Genomic DNA, 20453 nt, shown 5'->3' with positions numbered 1-20453 from the left:
CACGGCTTTTTTTCCCAGGTGTATTATGCACGGTAGAAATCACGGATTTATAAAGCGGTTTTTTTAAGTCAGTGAGTGACAGAGAAAGAGGTAGAAACAGCGGTAAAAGAAGAAATCGCTGACGTTCCCGATCGGCCAGAATAAGAATACAAGTCTTGGGAAACGCGGCGGTATTTTTAGAGATTCTCTTCACCGATGCGGCACGGGATTATATAAAATGTTTCTACATAACCGAGAACTCTCCGTCGCAGCTCTCTGCTTCGGCGGGGTGTCGGGGAAAAGCGCTTACCCGGCAGATTCGCGCGCGCTGGGCTAAAGCCCTCCTTTCTCTCGTATTTTTTCGTCGCTTGAGTTTTATCTGATAACGGCAGAAATATTTTTCGGCCTCGACCGCGAAAGGTGATACACGATCTTTTGTTGTCACAGCAGAAAGCCAAAGCAATAAATCGGTGTGAATTCGAGTCTCTATATATTTTTACGATTAACTGTCCTTCGGATCTTTCCAACTTCCTGATAGTCGTCGCAAACGAAAGTTTGCGGTTTTTTTACACGTAAAAGTTAATAATGTAATATTGAAATTCAAATCTCACTTTGTTTATCTGATAAAGTTAATTCTTCGCGTTATTTCCACGATACGTTTGATTTGGATCATTGCATGCATGCAAATTACAACCTAGTTATCTCAATATTGGATCGTAAATAATCCAATAACCGCGGTAATACAAATAATTACCTATACCGAAGTGTTCGAATATTTGAATTTCGGAATAGAGCTGTGCCGGCCGTCGCAACGTTCGCCAAACATCCGAATATCCGAATGACTTGAAAATTCGCTTTTGTGGACACAGAGGAGAATTTCCCACTCACCCTTTGATTCATCGCATAACGTAACGCGAGGAGAGATAATCACGGGAAAGCGCTGGTAGGCGCTTTTGAACGGGTTAATTCGCGAAGTGGCATTATTTCCGGCGAGATAGCCACGCTTCGGGGGAGGGTCACTTCGTTATCGGGTAACGCGCGCAGTCAACAACGGCGACCTCCGGTCCTACCGCGCAACGCTGGCAACTTAAATATTTGTCGGAGATTATATTCATATCCTGGGTTTCGCGGGGCGACTTTTTAATCAGCTTGTCGGCGTTCATGCTCCCGCGTTCTCTTCCTTCTCTCTCTCTCTCTCTCTCTTTCTCTCTTTGCCCTCCGTTCCGCCGAATTATCCCGCGGGCCCGCCGCCGCAGATTTTCATTTCAGATTTGGCTGCGGTACTCTCCGCGCGGGCTTTGCGGGAGAAAATAGAAGTTCGCTCCCTCCTCCCCATCCCTCTTTCTCTCTCTTTTGATTTCAATCTGTTTGACGGTCTACCATCTACCATCTCGTACCATAGCTGCTCTCTGAGCGTGTGGCGACGACGGGCGTCTCGGCGCGGAGAGAAGACAACGAGAGACAAGACTCATGACGGAGTGTGTGTGTGTGTGTGTGTGTGAGAGAGAGAGAGAAAGACGCACGTTATCGGGTTGCGGCATCGCTCGAACATCTCAGGCTTCGTCCCATTTTCTTCCTGCGTTCGCGAGATCGAGTCCTCCGCCAGACTCTTACTTCGGAAGACTCCTCGAAGGTCGCCCAGGCGTAATTGCAGAAATCACTCATGTTACCTCCCGAACGATCTATCTATCGAGTTCTCAGCTCCGGAAAAATCTTCGCAATCTCGATCTCTAATTTTCTTCGAACTTTTCTACCAATCTTATCGCTTGATCGATTCTTGTATCTATTTATAAGGAATTTGTCATACAAATATGTAGCGATTCGATCCAGTAGTATTTTTGACGTAACCATAAATAATTTACGTTATATTGTATTGTAAATTATTATTATATATTTCTTCCGAGAGAGAGAGAGAGAGAGAGAATGAGAGGGAGGGCATAAAAAATTTGTTTACTTTAGTAGCAACATGAAAATGTTATGTTACTTTATTTGTAAGCTGAGAATTGTTAAAATAAAACGGCATACAGACGTGATTTAAAAAATTTTACTGAATGTATAAAAATAATATGTGCGTCATAAAGTCTTTTGTTATCAATTATATTTAAAATTTGTTTATCACTGTATCAGTTAGAGCAAGATGTTAATTTAATTTTGTTTTATTTAAAAGCCATTTATATATATGTATATTTAAAGTCATAGAATCTGGGATGGAATATATAATTGGATGCTGCACGACTCGTTTAATTAATTTCGGCTGTAAGTTAGAAGCATCATTTATAGATATTGTCTTTTTAAAGTATCTGAAATCGATACTATCGTATCGCAAAATAATGGCACGTGATTATGATTGGGAAAATATTTCAAAGCGTACACACTGTACTATCGCAGCGGGATATTATTACCCGGTCGTGAGCTCGTAAAATTCGATCTTGCGAACGAAATTGCGATCAGCGGAAAGACTTTTCGAAAAAACGCGTGCGACAAGAACGTTTTCGGGTCGTCGTCTAACGGCTGCAGCTTTATCGGAAATAAATATTTTTTTCTTTTGCAGTCACGTGTATCGTTATACAGCAAAGAGCGGTTAGTGAGGCGATACCGATATCGCCTGCACGGCCTGCATCGATGAAACATTCCTGCGAAACATTACCTTTCTTTCAATGGAGCTTAATGCGCAGATCCACCCCCGTGGGCTTCGGTTTTCGATCGAGGGAGTTCTCCTCCGCCTTTATCCTACCCACCCTTTATCGTCTTCCCTCCGGCAGCAGGTCGGCGTCTCTCGGCAAAGCGCTTAATCCTCCAACGAGTCGAAAACCCCGATGGTATTACCGCAAACGTTGATTTGTGGTAGTGGTACCGGACATTATTTATAATTTGCGGGTATTAATAGTCGGGCTTGTATTCTTGCGTACAGCATCTACTCCCTTGACTCTCCCCATCTACCTTTCTTCGTCCATTTTCGTCGTTATTCTTACCTTCGCCTTGCCTCTTTTTCATAGATATAGCATCTTCAGAACGGGATCAATATATATTAAACATGGTGATATATACGAAACTTTTAATCTTGAATAATACAGTATTTTATTAATTTATTTTGTAGTTAATTATTTTTTAACTCTTACAATTTATTTATAATTTATTTATAATTCAAACAGGATTTATCAGATCTCCATTCTGATTTTACATATAATTAATATTTAAATTAATGCATAAAAAGTTATAGATATAATGTTTAAATATATTAATTAATATAGGAAGACCGAAAAAAAAGAAAAATGTAGATTATTATACTGTTTTGGGGCCTTATTTCACAAATATTTACTTTTGATTATGTTGCAAAAACATTAATTACTTTAAAATATAAAACTTATTATTATAAAAAAATGCTATTTTATTTGATAGAAGGTATTTTCTAATTTACATTTATTAATGTTTTTAAAATTTTGTTAAAAAAATTTTTTGTTTAAGAAATACTAGGTGATATGTCAGTATTATATATATAGTGATCTTTCTTATAATATTTTATAATTTTCTATATGAGAGCTGTTTATAATCTTATGATATATGTTAGTTAATATTGGATGTATATAGTTATTACAATTTTTAAAATAACTGAAATGTATATCTGACCATGTTTATGTACGTGGTATTAAACATTTTTGTATATCGTTTAATAAATAAATTAAAAATATGTTAACGCTAAAATATTTTCACGGCTATTTTGCAACATAGCAGGTAAATTTCTATTAAATTGTAAATTTAAAATATGTTTACATGTCACATTCAGAAATAGCAACAATGTTACATGGTTCGTTTACTTTGGGGCCGACATTTGAATAGTTGGAAAATTGAACGTGCTCGATACGATTATAATAATTATTTGTTTCTTGCCGTTCCGCTCGATCGTGGACGGTTTTCAGGCCGCATTTTAAACCCTGGAACTTCTTGCATATGTATGAGTCGTCACGTTTCGTTTTCGTCCCTTTCTCCGCGTTACTCGCGTTATTCGTCGCATCCCTCGTCTTCGCTCGAGCGAAAGCGCGGAGAGTATCGAAAACGATGGAAAACCACGCGGCGTGCGAGCGCGTAGCGTCTCGGCTCTGCGAATACGTTATTTCTTCGGACTGTTATTTTCGCGGACTGGAATTCACGGATATGGCGCATAGATAACGGGACCAGATTTCGCCGTCGCGCCATACCTTACCGCGGAATAATACCTTACCGTCGTATAACTCACTACCAGCGAACCGATATTTTTGTCCGAAAACCACGCACAGCGTTGGACGCGTCTGCTGCAGTTCGCTGCTTTTCTACTTGCGCCCTTGTTGTGACCGCCGCATTGTCGCTGGATGAATTTTCGAGGTTTAAGAAGGTTCTTCAGTCTTTTCACATAATATAAGAACGCGATTAAATTTGGAGAAGTTTATGATTAACGGGGCGTTCACTTTTGAAAGGTAAAAAAGATGATCTTCGAGATTCTTTTTTAGAAAGTACGCAAATACTAATTAATAATAAACTTTGGATACTCCTTTACTGTTATTTTAATAATATTTATTTTAATAAACATTTTAAAACTAAAAACTGTTATTTTTATGTGTGTTATACACTGATTACTAGCAGATTGCAAAAAAAAGCGTAAAGACGACGAGATAAATGGCAGCTCTTCTGGACATAAAACAAAACAAAAATAAAAATTATTTGTATTCTTGAGAGTGACTATCGTTTGATTAAATAAAAATACTAACATTTGACAAATTATTCTAGAGAGATACAAGAAATTTTTTAAAATTTATGTGAAATCTTTTAATGGCTTTTTTATAAACAAAAATAAATCAATAATAATGATTCTAACAAAGTTTTAACAAAGAAAGGACATATGATGTACTTGCAAATAAAAATTCATGTCGATATTTCTAATAGTTTTCAAGTTTGCCTAATAGTATAAAAACACAGTTAAAAAAAAATAATTTTAAAGTTTTAAGTATTCTTAGACTTTCTTTCCGTACTAATCTTCTTTCTTTCAAATAAAATCTATTATTTTGTATTATTTTTATATTTAATTAGTTTCACAATAAAAGGATGCGCTGGTAATTACATTCTGAAAATAGCATAAATGCAGTAAGATAGAAAAGTAAATATAGCAGCTTTATCGAATTTTTAAAGTGTGTCACTGTATTATTAGATGTATCTCTTCGACAAAACGCTTCAATGTTTCGATGGGTGCGCTTAAATATTTAGAGTTAAGTTGCGCCTCGTAAAATGTTAACAAGCACGGGAAGCTGGTAATGAAAATGGCTGTTGCTCCGCTTCCGTCTTTCTTCCTCAACTTGGCGTATTACGTATTTTGCAGCGCCGTGCCGAGAGTGCCAGTCTTCTGTCACATTGCAAAAGACCAAAACAAATTAGTGGATGTAATGTAATTGCACAGCGCCAATTTATTTCTGCTGCGCGGCGAAGCGCAACTTCGCGTTTCGGGCGTTCCGCCGTAAATGAAATTAAGATCAGCACGAAATGGGGAACGGTCGCGATTCATACGCGGAGATAACGAGCGATCATACCTTTGCGAGTTAGGTGAAATGTCAGTGGAGGAAAAATGAGTCCGACAATCTCTTACCTATAATACCGCGAGCCGGAAACGATTGGTCTTGATTGAATTGTACATACAGAATTGATTCCCTGTCAATATCCACTGCATTCGCTTTTCCTGACATTCAGATTAAATAACGTGATCTATTTCCTTATTCTAGGTACGAGCTGTCCGCATCTTTTCTCTATCGACAGCAAATTCTTTGACGAATATTGAATAAATTTTTTGTTATTTGCTGGAATATTTCTCTTTTATTCTTTAATGCTTGTTATCTTGTCAATTAATAATTACCTGTTCAAGATAAAAATGGAGATTTGTTTCATATAGAAGCAAATATATAAAAAAGTATATGTTTTCTTTTGAAAAATTGATAATCTCAAATTTCAGCAAAATATAATATTTTTTAATATTCCAACATTATAATAGTTATCTCAAAAGAGCAAAATATAATCGTTGTAATAACAAAATTAAAAGTTCCAATTTTTGATTTAAAGATTTGATTGTTACTTATTCGATTTTTTCCTTCTACTTATAATAACAAATTATTATTGAAAATAAAAATAAAAATATTTATATTAATAAAAGTATACAAAATTTTTTCATATAAGTAAGTCAATATTATTTTAACTTCTCTTTAAGAGAGATTTAATCATATTTTAAATTTCTATTTGCTTCTATTTTTTTTAAGATTATAATATATATAATCACACACACACAGATACATACATATATAAGTACTACAATATGTGATTTTATATAAAAATAAAGAATAACAAGAACTTTTAAATTCGAATTACATTTAAATGTTTTACACAGGCTCAAATGTGATTATAGAATTATAGTCTGTAAAATTAAAAAATTTTTGGTAATACTTTAAACTAAGATATAATTATTAAAAAATTTGATAATCTTAAATAGAAATTAAAATAAAATTATATACATATATATATATATATATATATATATATATTTGTAGATTTGATAAAGAAATATAATTACAAGTTAAATCAAATGTTTTACATATAAAACTCTATTAAATATTCATATAAAAGTTAATTTGAATCCATTTTTTACTTATTTCAAAATTATTTATAAAAAAAATAAATAAAAAGTAGTTTTGAATTTCGATAACTTTAAGTTAGCAGAGCTTAAACATCCTTAAAGAATCTTACATTCTAATTTACATAAAATCTTACATTTTTGCTATATATATATATATATATAATTTTTTTTATGTTGGAAATGAAAAATTCATTATCAAATTCAACAAGGAGATGCAACAGTTTCGAGCCTTTCTCAGAATTTTCAAGTAACTTTGACGTTTAATTTCATTCAAGTGCTCTCGAAAATACTTGAAGAAATTATCTCTTCAATTGCACTCGTTTCAATTCGCGATTGAGATTCGCGTCGCCCGAATGCGCGCTTTTACGGCGGTGTTTTTGTGATTCGTACGCGCGATCGCGTCGAGATCCCGGAAAAATTGTGACGGTAAATGAGTGAAAATTTATGAAGTTCTCTCGGAGAGATTAAACAGAAACTGTGCCGGGGAGCGGATCGAAGATGTTTACGGGATTCGATGGCGACGCGACGCACGGTCGAGTCAGGCCGCGAATTGGAATTCCCTACCTAATAAATCACCGTTATATATGTGCGAACACGACGGTGCATTCACGGAGCTCTCGCCATTTCCGTATCCCGATATTCATTGCTCGACATGAGCCACGTCTAGTTATAGACCTGCCGAGAAAGCGAACACTGTTTCGTATGCATAGGGATGCATAGGGGCGAGACATACAAACTGACAAATTAATAATTTCTAGAGTATCGAAACGTAAAATAGTAAATAGTTGAGCGAAAGGACAGATTTCACTAGGAAGGAAAATTAATTCCATCCATCTTGAATTTACGGAATGGAGTTTGAAAATTAGGTTACGGTGAATTAACGGTGAATTTAGTCGAAGCATAAAAAAGTTGAGTGCGTTCGCAATTATGACTTTGGCTACTCCGCCTCCATCATTGCACTTTTTCGGCATTTAATAAATTAGCTGTCAATTAGCTCCGTCCGCTCGTCAATCGGGCTTGCGTGCAACTGAACAGCCTGCGAGTCGAAACGTTTTTAATTTTTTTTTTTTTAAATAACGCGACTTTCTGTATTGGAACATATAAATTTACGGTCTCAAAAAATTAAGTAATTGAAATGTAAACACTATCGTAGCTGGTTTTATGTAAAATCGAGATAAAAAAAGAACAATCGAGAAAAAAAAATAAACATTTAAAAATTTAACACCATACACTAGAATTTTACGCTTTTTCACATAGATTAAATGTCGTTTTTCGAGGTAATACCCGAATAAATAACGCCGTGTCCAGATTCCGGAACGTTTTTCAGGGCCTATCCACTCGCAAAATCACGTTTGGGGCACTCCGGAGGAAAACTCGTAAACCACGCGGCGAAACGACGGCCGTGTTTCTTGCTTCGTCACTCCCTCGACACCCTCAACCCCCTTTCAGCCTGTTGTTGTCGACGACATTCTGATTTGCCGTTAAAGATGGCCCGGCATTATCTTAATGGATATCTAGCCGGCTTCCCGTATCTGTGCCACGACATACCCTTCGAAACTTCCCCCTTCGATGTTCCCAATTGCCACTGACGACTGAAAATTTCTTAGATTGAACCTATTTCGAGTTATAAATTACACATCGGAAAAGTGGATTCGGGAGATTTTGTAAGATTTATGTTGCTTCGAGATTAGATGACGCGCCAGTCTCGCTGACTAACCGATTGCCATCGTTTTATTTGAAATCACTTGGATTTTAAACACTCACCCCGGCTAGCGTGCGCGCGTGCGGTGCTGTTAATATTATCCATTTTCCATCCATTTCCGCGCGGTCAAAATTTCCGATATCGGCTCGGATGTTACGATTTCGATATTAAATTCTCGTTTTAACGGAAAAAAAACGTATCTATAAAAAAAAATTGGAGTGCGTCGCGTGCTAGATGTAATACATTCGATGGATTTGCGAATTAAGACCTGTAACTTCGTTTAAAAGCTGATGCATTCTTTCGAAGGTGACAAACTGGCAACTGTTAATAGTGACAAGACTAACGAATTTTATTTTCAAATGCTCGGCTACGTATTTTTTTTTAATCGATATTTACGAGCTTTGAAATAAATTAATCAACGTGGATTGATAAATCTATAAAGCAGTTTATTTATTTATTTTCATTCGGCATACGCTTTAATTAATTTATATTAATTTATACAGTAATTATTAATATTGTGTGGCAATAAATTAATTAGTTTAGAATGAAAACCACATACACACATACGTTTATGTGGGATAATTGGCCATTATTTTTCGTAAATGTTTCGGAAATCGAGAGAGCAACTGCACACAGACAAATTTAATCTCATAGTAGCAAAAAAACAGTTTCTCATTTTTTAGTTTTTTTCTTTTAATTAAGTAACGGTTATGTTTGCAAATAATATCTTCTTGAATAATCTTAAAATACACTCATTATTTACTTGAAACAAGATTTACTTAAAATAAACTTCTATGTACACAGAAAAATGTCACTGAGAGAAAAATGTCGAAGTATTGAGAATCAAATGTTTCTTGTGACGCTTTCTTCAATAGTTATTTGTTATAAAAAAAATTATTTATGAAAACGAAATATACATTTCTGTGAAATATTCTGTGAAATATATTTCTGTAAAATATACCTTATTTAAAGAGATAACATTCAGTGTGCGAAAAAATAAATAATTTATTCACTAGAAATAAAACATTTAATTCGCCCTATTTAAATAAACCATTTATTAGAGAAAAATACTTAAAATTTTTTAATAATATATTTTACTCCAAATATTTTATTCCTAAGAAATAAACCAATTAATAAGAAAAATGAAATGCATTTTACAGAAATATATATTTCATTTTCACAAATAAATTTTTTTATAATTATCGAAGAAAACATCATAAGAAATATTTGGTTCTCAATATTTCAATTTTTCTCAAATTTTCTCTCAGTGTATACTTGAAATAAATAAGTATTACTTATTCTAAATAATTCATAAGTTTGTACAGTGAAAAAAATGCAATATATCCAATAAGATATGTAGTTGCGGGCTGCCAATTACAGATATATTCAATACAATAATATATGCTATTGCAGTATCAACATTGTACTTGCATTAACAGTAAATATTGTATTGAGTATTTTATGTAGTTGGCAGCCCGCAATTACATATGTTATTGGCTATATTACTTTTTTTCTGTATATCTCCGTAAATCTCAAGTTCCTCATAAGTAACAAATTTATTTAATATATACTCTGAATCCTAGTAATTTAATACTTCAATTAAGAATATTAAGTCAAAATAAAAATTGGATTTACTTATTACTTTGACTTTTCTTGAATTAAATTTTATAATATTCGTCATAAAAAGAGTATGAATTCTTTTTCCAAGTAGATAATGATAAATTTTTCTACAATTTGATTGTGACAAGTATATTTTAAGACTATTATTAGAAAATATTCTTTGCTGGAGATAACCATTATATTTTATAAGGAAAAAAGTAAATTGAGCAAACGCAGTCAAAGAAGGACGATCTAACGCGGCTGAATTGTTTCGACGAAAGCCGAATTGGAGCGTGTGTGTACAGGTACGCAGTGTCGTCGATGACGACGTAGGGATAACAATGGGTGATTTCATCCGCGATAGGTGTATACCTTTTATCCGCTATGCAGAGCGGTCGTATTAAAATGTAAATGCAGGGTAGCTAGTTATTATGCGGAGCGACCGATGCGATCTCCACCGGCGGCGATGCGACCCTCGTCGTCGTCGTCGTCGTCGTCCTCGTGTGTGCCTCGTGCTATACACTCCTCTCTCTCTCTCTCTCTCTCTCTCTCTTTCTCGTCGTCGTCGTCCTCGTAAACACCCGATAATGGTGAAACCGTGTAGCCGGCTATCCGCCGCCGCGCGAACGCTCCGAGTACGGCGGAGGTCGACACGAAAGGGAGGGATTCACACGGTTTTCCCGATCGCGCGGATGCGCGCGCGCGATCGAAAAAAGCCGGAGTGTCTTGTACCTTTCGCGGCACGATCCTTGAAGCATGGATCTTCTATCCGTATCCTCCAATTCGGAAGACGAGCTACACCGAAGATGTCCATTTTTTTTGTAGGTGAAGCATCGAAATCGTTGAACGTGAATAATAAATGAAATACCTTGTAACAACCGCTCCTGACGGTTTTGAATATATATTTTATTATTTTTCGATAGGGTATCGTTCATTTGTTTCCTTCCAGAAGTATGTACATGTCCATGTTCGAAAACCTATTGTTGCGAAGCTGTTCGCGAATGTTTTAATTCCGTCCCTAAAGGAGATTCTCGTGTCGGATTCGTTAAAAACATTGATATATATATATATATATATATATATCAATGGTTGATATATATGTACATATACATATACATATACGTCGAAAAGGATGTCGTTTTGCTAGCCGGCGCCGAATGGTTTATCTGTTCGTGTTGAACGAGGAGTTGCGTTTCCGGAAGGTTTGTATCGCGGGAAATCGAATTTTCGAGCACTGCGTTTTACGCGTTTCGGGGACTTTAAGTGCGGCGGATCGATGTTACACGGCGACGCGATACGTAACACACAGTGGCTGTTGTAAAGATATATTATCGCCGTTGAATTTGCTCGTAGCGCCGATACGGCCACCGAGAAAAACGTTCCGACATCGACGACTTCTCTGACAAACCGACTTCCTGCATTGTCGTACTGGGAGATTAAACGAAAAACCAACGCTCCTTAGAAAATAGAGGTATACAAAAGCGTTCAACCACTTTCTTAGAAACTATAATTTTAATTTTAATGATAACAATCAAGGAGAATTTCCGAACGACTTTAATAAAATCGTGGACGCTTCTTTTAAGGAAGTTCTCCAACTTAAAAAAATGAAATGTTTCTTCACATAAACATTTCATTTGTATGTATTTTTTAATCTAAGATCTTTTGATATTACTATCTTTAAAATAATAAATAAGAAACAAAATGTAAACAATAAAAACAATAATTTGGCATTAAAATAGTATATTATGTAACAAAGGCGGAAAATCGACGTTTCGCACTCGTGCGAGTGAACGCATTCGCCTACGGCTTGTGCGTCCACTTTTCGCACTTCTACACAAAAGGCCGATTTTACATGTTCTATTTTTCCTCTTCCGGAAATCATGCCTTTCGAGAAAGATTTTCGTCCAAGATTTCTTCCCAATCGTCGGCGAGAATTATCAATATTATACTAAATAAAAATTATGCTGTGTCGATCGCTCGTTTTCCCATTTTTGTATCCTCAACCGAATGCTCGATGCATTCGTTGAAGTTTTCCTTCCGTTTTTTTTTCACGATGCTAGTAGCATGAAGAGAATTCGGTGAAATATCAATTTAGACCGTTGCATGCTATTTAAGCCATTTAAAAGATCACACTATTGCCCTAGCTAATTGTCTGTAACTTTGTTGTAATCGCCTTCCTGACGTTTACTTTTGTCTCGAACATTCTGCACTATTTTATGACTAATTTAACGACTGTTAGTAAGCAGCAATGTGATTGTCATAATATATAATAATTAATAATAATTCTTATTGCTACCAGTCATTTTAAAATGAATAAAAACTTTGTTCGTCGAGTAATCATTATATACATTTTTTATATAGAAAAAAAATGTAAGATGTTTCAACCTCAAGTTTACGTTTTTATCGAGAGAAATTAAATCGGAATGATTTACATATGATTTTTTTGTGAGATGTTCCAAACAATATAATTTTTGTTTCGATTTAATTTTATTTAATAAGGATTCACACATGTGGTTGTGTCATACATTTTTAATCCAACAAATTTGACAGTTAGTGAACGCATAATTTTTATTCATTTTGAAGTTATCACTGCAGGCGATAATGAGAATTATTATTAATTATAAAAATGTCACAAGCGATATCACATTGTTAATATGTAGTATGACGTTATAATTTGTACTTTTTAATTTGTTTAATTTATTTTTAAGATGTTTTTCAAACTTTATTTTTTTCTTATGAATATAGTTTTAAAAAAATCTTATATTTTGTTTGCGAAAAATTATTTAAAACTCTGCCATAAGACTTTTCAATGCTATACCGAGTAAAAACTAATTACAGTAACTATAATATCGCTATAATTTATAGTTATTTTTTTACTCAACTGTATTTTTATAGTGCAATAGTATAATTTATAGTTTGTTTAAACTATATTAAAGTTCTTATAATCTATACAACTTGCAATTGCTATAATCAAAATGGAGATTTTAATATAGTAAGTTAGTACCATAAAACAATCATAAGCATATGTTTATTATTATTACCAACATTATAATTGCAATAAAAATGATATTTCTCACTATAATTGTTTTATTATGCAATTATAGTCGCGAATATTACACCTTATTATAATGTAATTTAGAAAGTTATGAGGAACGCCTGTATATTAACCATCAATCGTATTCTGAAGAGATCAAGTTTTTATATTATGTGAAAAAATTGGAGACTTTCTCGACTAATTTTTTCTGTGAAAAATTAAAGATTTACTAATGCATATACGGTTACATGTATACTTTACAGTTATTTAAACCAGATTTTAATTTTGTGTTTTTGTTATTATGTTTGGCATGCCGCCCGATTGACAACTTCGCGGATAGTAGTCGTCTTTTTTTACTTTTGTTATCGGGGCATGGCGACATTGCTCGCTGATGTTATCGCCTCTGTTTTGTAGCGCTCGTATTATTTGTACATTTTCACGGTTACACTCCTTGGGGTTTTCGTACAGTAAAACTCCCTCCCGGCAGACTATTCTCTCTCTCTCTCTCTCTTTCCCCCGCTCCCTAATCTCTGGTATTCTGAGGGCACTTGCAGGGGGTATGTTGTTGCGTACCGTCGAGGCAACGCGTGACGGTAGCCAGCGCTCTTCAGCTGCAGGAGAGAATGCAAGATTGAGGATGCAGCGCGAGCGAGTGAGAAGGAAAACATAGATTGGTTGAGTAACTGCAAACGGCAAATACCGCCAGGTATCGGCATGCATTCTCAGACTCGCTAGTGTGTATGTGTGTGTATGTGTACATATATACACAAGTCGGCAAGCGAGCTATACTTTACGAATAAAATCTATAAGCAAGAAAGTTATGCGTTAATATTTGTCAATCATTGTTACGTATCCGCGAAGATAAGCTAATTAATTATGAGCACTCTCTCAATGGATTTTTATAGCTCTCAAACCGCAGGAGAAACTTTGTACATCCAACGCGCTAATGAACCTGAATACACAGGTTGATCTGCTGGAGAGCACAGGGTGAAAAGGGCTTCTCGGAGAGAAGCAGGGGATGGTTAACAAAAAGGAAGGGAGGGAGAAAGAGAGAGAGAGAGAGAGAGAGAGAGGAGACAGAGACAAGGTTACAAAGTCGCTTGGCTGTAACGTTGCCCGCAGGTCGGGTTGCTCCATCAAAGGTCAAAGGGTATATTTCCGACGGCGGTGGTATCGCATAAGGACATTTTTATGGGCTACTCCCTGGGATCGTTTGAGGAGTTCGCTTCTCTCCGTGACGTGTATGTAAATATCCGTTTAATAACTGATGTTATTTGCTCACGAAGTAACGGAAACTGCAACTAACTTTCCTTACGTAGCTCGGAGAAACGTGGATTATTGGAATATTTCGATTGAATGGGGGAGAGTGGGGAAGGGGAAGGTTTATCAGTAAAGAGAATTGCGCAAAGATCAGTGCGATGACAATTTTACTGGACTTGCAGTGCTTTTTAATGTAAACTAAATTTTCGAAATTTGATAACTTGAATTTTTATGATCGTTTGAAAAAATAAACTTTTAAAGGCGGAGGACAGTTTTAACAACAGCCGTTATTAAATGTTCAATTGATTGCAGTTAATTAATCTTTATGGGTGGTAAAATTACGGGAACACATCACGCCGTTCTATAAAAAAAATCTTCCACTTGTGTAAACGTAATAAAATGTAAAATGTATTACACATATGCTATGTTTTATTATAAAAGTAGTATTTTCATCAAAAGCTTTTACAACAGGTTATTAAATTTGTGCCACACTTGTGACACATTTATACAGAAATCGAACTTCACGTTTGGATGTCAAATAATATATTTTTTCATTGATAATCTTTCGTACAAATATTTTTTTTATACGTTTCGACTGCAATATTACCGATATCTCGGTACGAGATGGTTTATGAGTTTCAATTACCATCTCTCTAACAGGGAGAAAATATTTATATAATTAAAAAATTATTTATAGCAAAGTTTAAAAAAAATTTGTAAAAGGAATAATTGATTTAATACTTTTAAAGAATAGAGAGAGAGAGAGAGAGAGAGAGAGAGAGAGAGAGAAATTGAAATTATTATTGTTAGTAATCAATTTTGTTTTCTCATAGACTGTACTTTACAGATTTTACTTGATTGGTATTTTAATACCAACAAACACTATAATATTTAACATTTAATTAAAAATTGAGTCATAGTTAATTAAAGAATTCTACTATGCAATCCACAAGACATTTCAATTACGTACAGTGATATACAGATGTAGGAATGGGAGCCGGCGTAATTGCACGAAAAAGTTTCAGACCCTGAAAAGCGCTGGGATAAATCGCACATTCCAGCGGAGCGGAAAATTCGAAGGCCGATGCAGGTCAATATAAGTCGCTCGCACACAACGGCCTACTTCCTCGCGGAATGCGGGATGGAAGTCGGGTCGATTGAGCCAACGATGCGACTAATCGGAAAAAATCCTTATTTTTTTCTCTTCTCGGAGTGTCCGTCAGTCTTGGCGCGACATGACACGTACAGGCGAACTGGATAATAGGGCCGCGTCGACGCTCACGAGTCGATGCTTCGATGCTCTGTATGAAAAACGTGTATTAACCCGCGCGAGCTATCGTTAACACGCCACGCTCTTTCAGTTAGGATAATCGATAAATTTGCACAAATAATATTTCTCATGTAAAAGGAGAGTTTGTGAGTTTGTACGGGTTAATTCTGTCCACAATATACGATTTTTTAGTATAAATTTTTGCACGAAAAGAACGGTTTTGCTATTTGAAAATTTTACAAGACGTAGATCTGAAAATAATTTTGTTGTATTCGAGCTAAAATGTACATTTTTCTAGTATAACGATTATTTTTATCAGCAATAGATATCGTGTAACTAGTGAGTGTGCAGTGACAGGTGAGAAAAGGACCACTTTCGGTGCATAGATAGCGAAAAAGTATTTTCAGATCTGTATCTATGCATGGCTATATTTTGAGATCTTGCAGTGAAGCTGTTCTTTTCGTTTAACACTTTCGTTTATTTTCTCCTTTAATCAACACGACGCGATCTCTCTCAGACCTCTAGATTTTGCGACTACAAAAGATTCTTCGTAAAATATGCTTACCTTATTATCACCTGATATGAATATTTAAAGAAGAATTTTTAATAAAAAAATATTAGCTTTTTACCTATTCTTCACGGATAATGCATTTCATAATGGAAGAGGATAATTTGAGAGCAACGATTATGTAAAATTGCAGCACGTCAGTTAGTTAAGAGAAACAAAAAATGCCGTTTTGGTTTAAGAGAACGGTATTCCAGACATTTTCCTATCACGTAATTTCTTTGCTTCCCTTAGGTTCGCTTCAAAAATATGAATATTAAAACGTTATGTAAAGACCGGAGCGCTTTTGATGCGCGCTCTCTCGATTCCGACTCGTAACCGAGCCTCGCACGCGAGGGAGTCCCAATTAATACCGACTTAATTGTCCGGTAAAATTCTTTGTCGTTGCGCGAAAGAGGTTCCCTCCTTCTTCAACAACCGTCCGAACCCGGGTTTCCGACGGTCCCGCGATCCTACGTTTCATACATATTTCCAGCAACCAGCGGCAAAGGGAGTATTCCACCGCCCTGGGGTATCGCGACGGGCACCGCTAAATATTCGAATCGCCATATTCGCGATACAAGAGATTATTAAAATATTTAAACGAGCCCGGCGTCGACCGGTCGTTACGACGAGAGAGAGAAAGAGAGAGAGTGAGATCTGCGAGGGAGAGGGGAAAGGGGAAAGTCGAGGCATTCTCTCTTCACTCCCCGCGAGTGGGTTCTCAATTAAATGCTAACGAGCGAAGAGCTCTTTCCACCTGAATACTGCGCCTCGCTGGAAGCTGCAGCAGTCACCTACCCGTTCTGCTCATCTCTCTTCTCCCCCCTCCCCCCTCTCTTTACCCTCTTTGCATCTGCACCCCGTATATACTCTTCGTGTCGTTTCCCCACCTTTTCTCGCTCGTCCCGCTGGCCCCCTCGACCTCCCGCCACCTTTTACACGGCGACATTGTTTTAACGAGACTGGGAACGTGCAATTTGTCCGTCCCGCGCCTGGTCCAGAGGGTGAGAGAAAGCTGCGTTCGCCTGCTATCTTGCCGTGGCACTCTCGCCGCGCTCTCGCGCTCCTCTCCCTCGCGTGAGCTCTCCTGCGTGTTGCGCTCGCAAAATTCGTCCTACTTATTCGCAACACGGCGCGCTCTTATATGCGCGTGTTGCATCAGCACGCAGCCCGGCAGCATCGCCACTGTTACCTCGTGTCTCCCGTGGAGTGCCGTCCCGGTGTAAAATAATTCCTTTTTATTTTTCCACCCTTTTGGAAAACTCGTGAACGCGTCGCGCCGTTGCACTTGTTATGAGTCTCTTGACGCGTCGGCCGCGGAATTGCGAATAAAGTTACGGTTCAGTTTGGAACGCCGCCACTTCGTTAGTGTCTTTGCATCACAGCTCATCCACGACCTCATTGAGGATGAGAAAAACACAGAAAAATATGTTATCATTCACAACGTACACAAGCGGACAGAAATGCCACGCTGTACTAACTGCACTGATTCAGAATGCTTTTTTTTCTTTCCAATAGAAGCATGTGGAAAGAGAATGATATTAGTGCAGTTAGTACGGCTAGGCATTTCTGTTCGCGAGTGTACGTCGCAGCGACGTATGGTTGTAGTTTTATCTCGCAGAGTAGGAATGACCAAAATTTTCAAGTGTTTAGAGGAAGGTCACTGGCACACTTTGTTTTTGGATAATATTTTTTAAACCAAAGCTCAAAATAAACTTGAAAGCAAATGTAAATTAGAAAATGTTTTTTATCAGACGGTTTTTGTAATGCTGTTTTATATTTTATAATAATTAATGTTTTTGTAATATAACTATAAATGAACGTCTGAAAGATTGGATTCCCAAAACTGACATAGTAAGTAAAACTCAGACACGATTTCCTAGTGAAGGATTTAACTATGAACTAAATCGATGAGCTAAAATAATTTTAACAAATGTAATAAAATAAACTTCTATGTATTATAAGCAACAAAGTCTATAAAATGATAAGAATTAAACATTTTAAATGTAAAAGTAATTTAAAAAACCTATTTTTAATTATTTAAGAAATAGATAATTTATTTGAAATAAAATTAAAATGTTATGAAAAGAACAAATCTCACACATCTTACTCAATAATAAAGAAATGCACCGGTTTACGCTCTACAACAATTTTATTTTTAAAGAGAATATTAAAGAGATTATTAAAGAGAAAAATATACAAAAAAGCCTTACGATAATACAAACGTGTAAAATAATCCAATATTATTAATAATATATTTATTTCTTTAATTACTTATTTGAGCAGATTTTGTTTTTGTCAATTATTAATACAATGTTTAATTTCCAAAAAATAAAGGGATCTTAGGAGGCTTATACCAGTACTGACAAACTTCATCTATAATATATTTAATAAATTATGCACTCTAAATAGTGCGGTTTAAATAAAAAGACGTTTATAAATTATTTTAATATATTAATTAACTGTATCATGAACGGAAACATATATAGGTACAGTCATTAATTTGTTTGGACACACAGAATATTGCTCGTCCGTCAATCAATTGCGATTATTTTCAAATTTTCATCGAATAATTTTGTATATTTAGGAAAACAATTTTGACCAATACTTTTGATGAAAATGTATTATTGATGGTAATTTTTACTTCCAATTGAGTTTTTTGTAAAAAATGACAATATTTGATGAATTTATATTATAGAATATTATAAAATAAATTTCCAAATCTTGTGTCTCGGACAATTTCGTGACTACACACTGATCTGTTGTTTTATATTTTTCCATCATATTTAATGAGTTGTACGCCGAAAAATGGTAGCTGTGTATGTGTGGGTGTGTGCGTGTTTTTAAGTTGGTTGCTAGAATGTCAAAACAATTTTGCAGCAATTTTGCAGCATTTTTCAACATGCATATATCCCTCATAATTACTTAGATATACTGCAAAATTATTTTCAGATCTGTATCCACCGAAGTTAAATTTCACGATACGTCAGTAAAACGCGTCATTCTTCTTGTGTATACGTATTTTTTAAGTAATTTCAAGAATATTTTTCCGAAGATAACAAAATTTTACACTCAATCTCCCGCGAGATCTTTCATTGGACGCGATCCCTAAGCGGGTAAAATTTTGTCTTATGAATGAAAATGATATCTTACACAATCCTCGATTCATACATTATATCGAGGTAAGTGGCGCTCGCTTCATTTGTCAAATATAATCCGCGCTTCATTAATGCGTTGGGAATACCTCCCGCGCCGTACAACTGCCACGTTCATTATTAAAATCCGGGACACAGATTAAAGCAGCCGATGAATAATTCAGCCAAATTATGAAGAGTATCGACGCCGCGGCATTCTCTGACTGTGCAAAATTAAGCTACGCGCGCCGATTTTACATTGTGATGTAAATGTGCTTGCGCGTTGATCACAATGGCGACGCGTCTCTCTCCTTTTTACGCATTGTATGTCGGTGCAGGTTGCACGTTGCGAGCGCTTGTGTGTGTGTGTGTATGTGTGTGTGTGTTTGAGCGTTCTGCGCGCGCGTCCATCTTCCAATATCGCGAGAACGCAACGGAACTTTTCTCGTAAAAGTCTTTATAAGATTTCTTGTAAAGGTTTCGAACTTTTCTGCCGCTTCTGATACTTATGTATATTTATGCATTATTTATCATAATGTATCTCGCGCAGTTTATGTATATTTCTGTTACCGCAAAGCCTCGGTAGCGAGAGGAAAAAAAATGAGACTCGTGCATGATTACCGTTTTTCTTGGCGAAATCATGCGCATTCTTTCGGCGGCGAGACCTTGTCATCGTCGTCCTCGCCTCGAAAATCAAGTAATTACAATTGCGGATACGCAAAGTTGTTCGCGAAATTTCATTACGTAGTTATCGCGCAATCACGCAATATTTTAGTAGACGGAACGACGTATTTCAACATTCGGAAAACCTGCAGTAAGTTATTCTTGCGGCATTTCTTGTATATTACTATGTATATATATTGTATATATTAAAAAAAAGAATTATTGAAAAGATTAATAATCTGTGAATAATTTTTTATAAAAACTTACCTAATTCTTTGAAGGAGCGTTACGCATAATATATTCTGCTTGCCAAGAGTTTTACTATAAATTGCAACGAATAAAAATTCCGCAGAGATCTTGTCGGGTGAAACCTGTTTAATTTAAGGTCCCTCGGACATTCGTGAAACCTCTAAGCCGTCATCTCGTCTTCGTTGACGAATTTCCTTGGCGGATTAGCCGCGACCTTGGAATGCGGCGTATTATAAGAATATCTCCGTTCCGAGAGGAAGCTCGTCTTCTCTTGCCTCTCTGGTACACCTCTTAAAAAACTGAAAAAAAAAAGAGAAAATGCAATCTCAACCTGCCGGCATTTTTACTACCCATGAAGCAATGCGTTTTT

General features: G+C 35.9%; 1 protein-coding gene and 1 long non-coding RNA gene across 8 annotated transcripts in view; one reads left to right on the top strand and one right to left on the bottom strand.

Annotated features, from left to right (window-relative positions):
- LOC105830915 overlaps nucleotides 1-20453 on the bottom strand; it is a 116410-nt gene that overhangs the window by 5893 nt on the left and 90064 nt on the right. For 2 of the 3 annotated variants that reach the window (XR_004963176.1, XR_004963178.1), the window contains exons 6-7: nucleotides 20102-20382; nucleotides 2627-5350 (exon numbers count right to left, since the gene is read on the bottom strand). This is a non-coding gene — a long non-coding RNA (uncharacterized LOC105830915). The remainder of the gene's footprint in view (nucleotides 1-2626; nucleotides 5351-20101; nucleotides 20383-20453) is intronic. The other variant, XR_004963177.1, reaches the window with a different exon arrangement.
- The window catches only part of LOC105830914 (protein dpy-30 homolog), a 44671-nt gene that overhangs the window by 8073 nt on the left and 16145 nt on the right, over nucleotides 1-20453 (top strand). The window contains exon 5 of one of the 5 annotated variants that reach the window (XR_004963174.1): nucleotides 5724-6130. The exons of 2 other annotated variants lie outside the window; for them this stretch is intronic. The gene's annotated coding sequence lies outside the window, so the exon portion shown is untranslated. Of the gene's footprint in view, nucleotides 1-18; nucleotides 6131-20453 lie in introns of those variants that run through there. 2 more of the 5 variants (XR_004963173.1, XR_004963171.1) reach the window with 2 other exon arrangements.

This window comes from Monomorium pharaonis, chromosome 5 (assembly GCF_013373865.1).
Source record: "Monomorium pharaonis isolate MP-MQ-018 chromosome 5, ASM1337386v2, whole genome shotgun sequence".
In the NCBI taxonomy this organism is placed as follows: Eukaryota; Metazoa; Arthropoda; class Insecta; order Hymenoptera; family Formicidae; genus Monomorium; species Monomorium pharaonis.
This window is presented reverse-complemented; position numbering and strand designations above follow the sequence as displayed.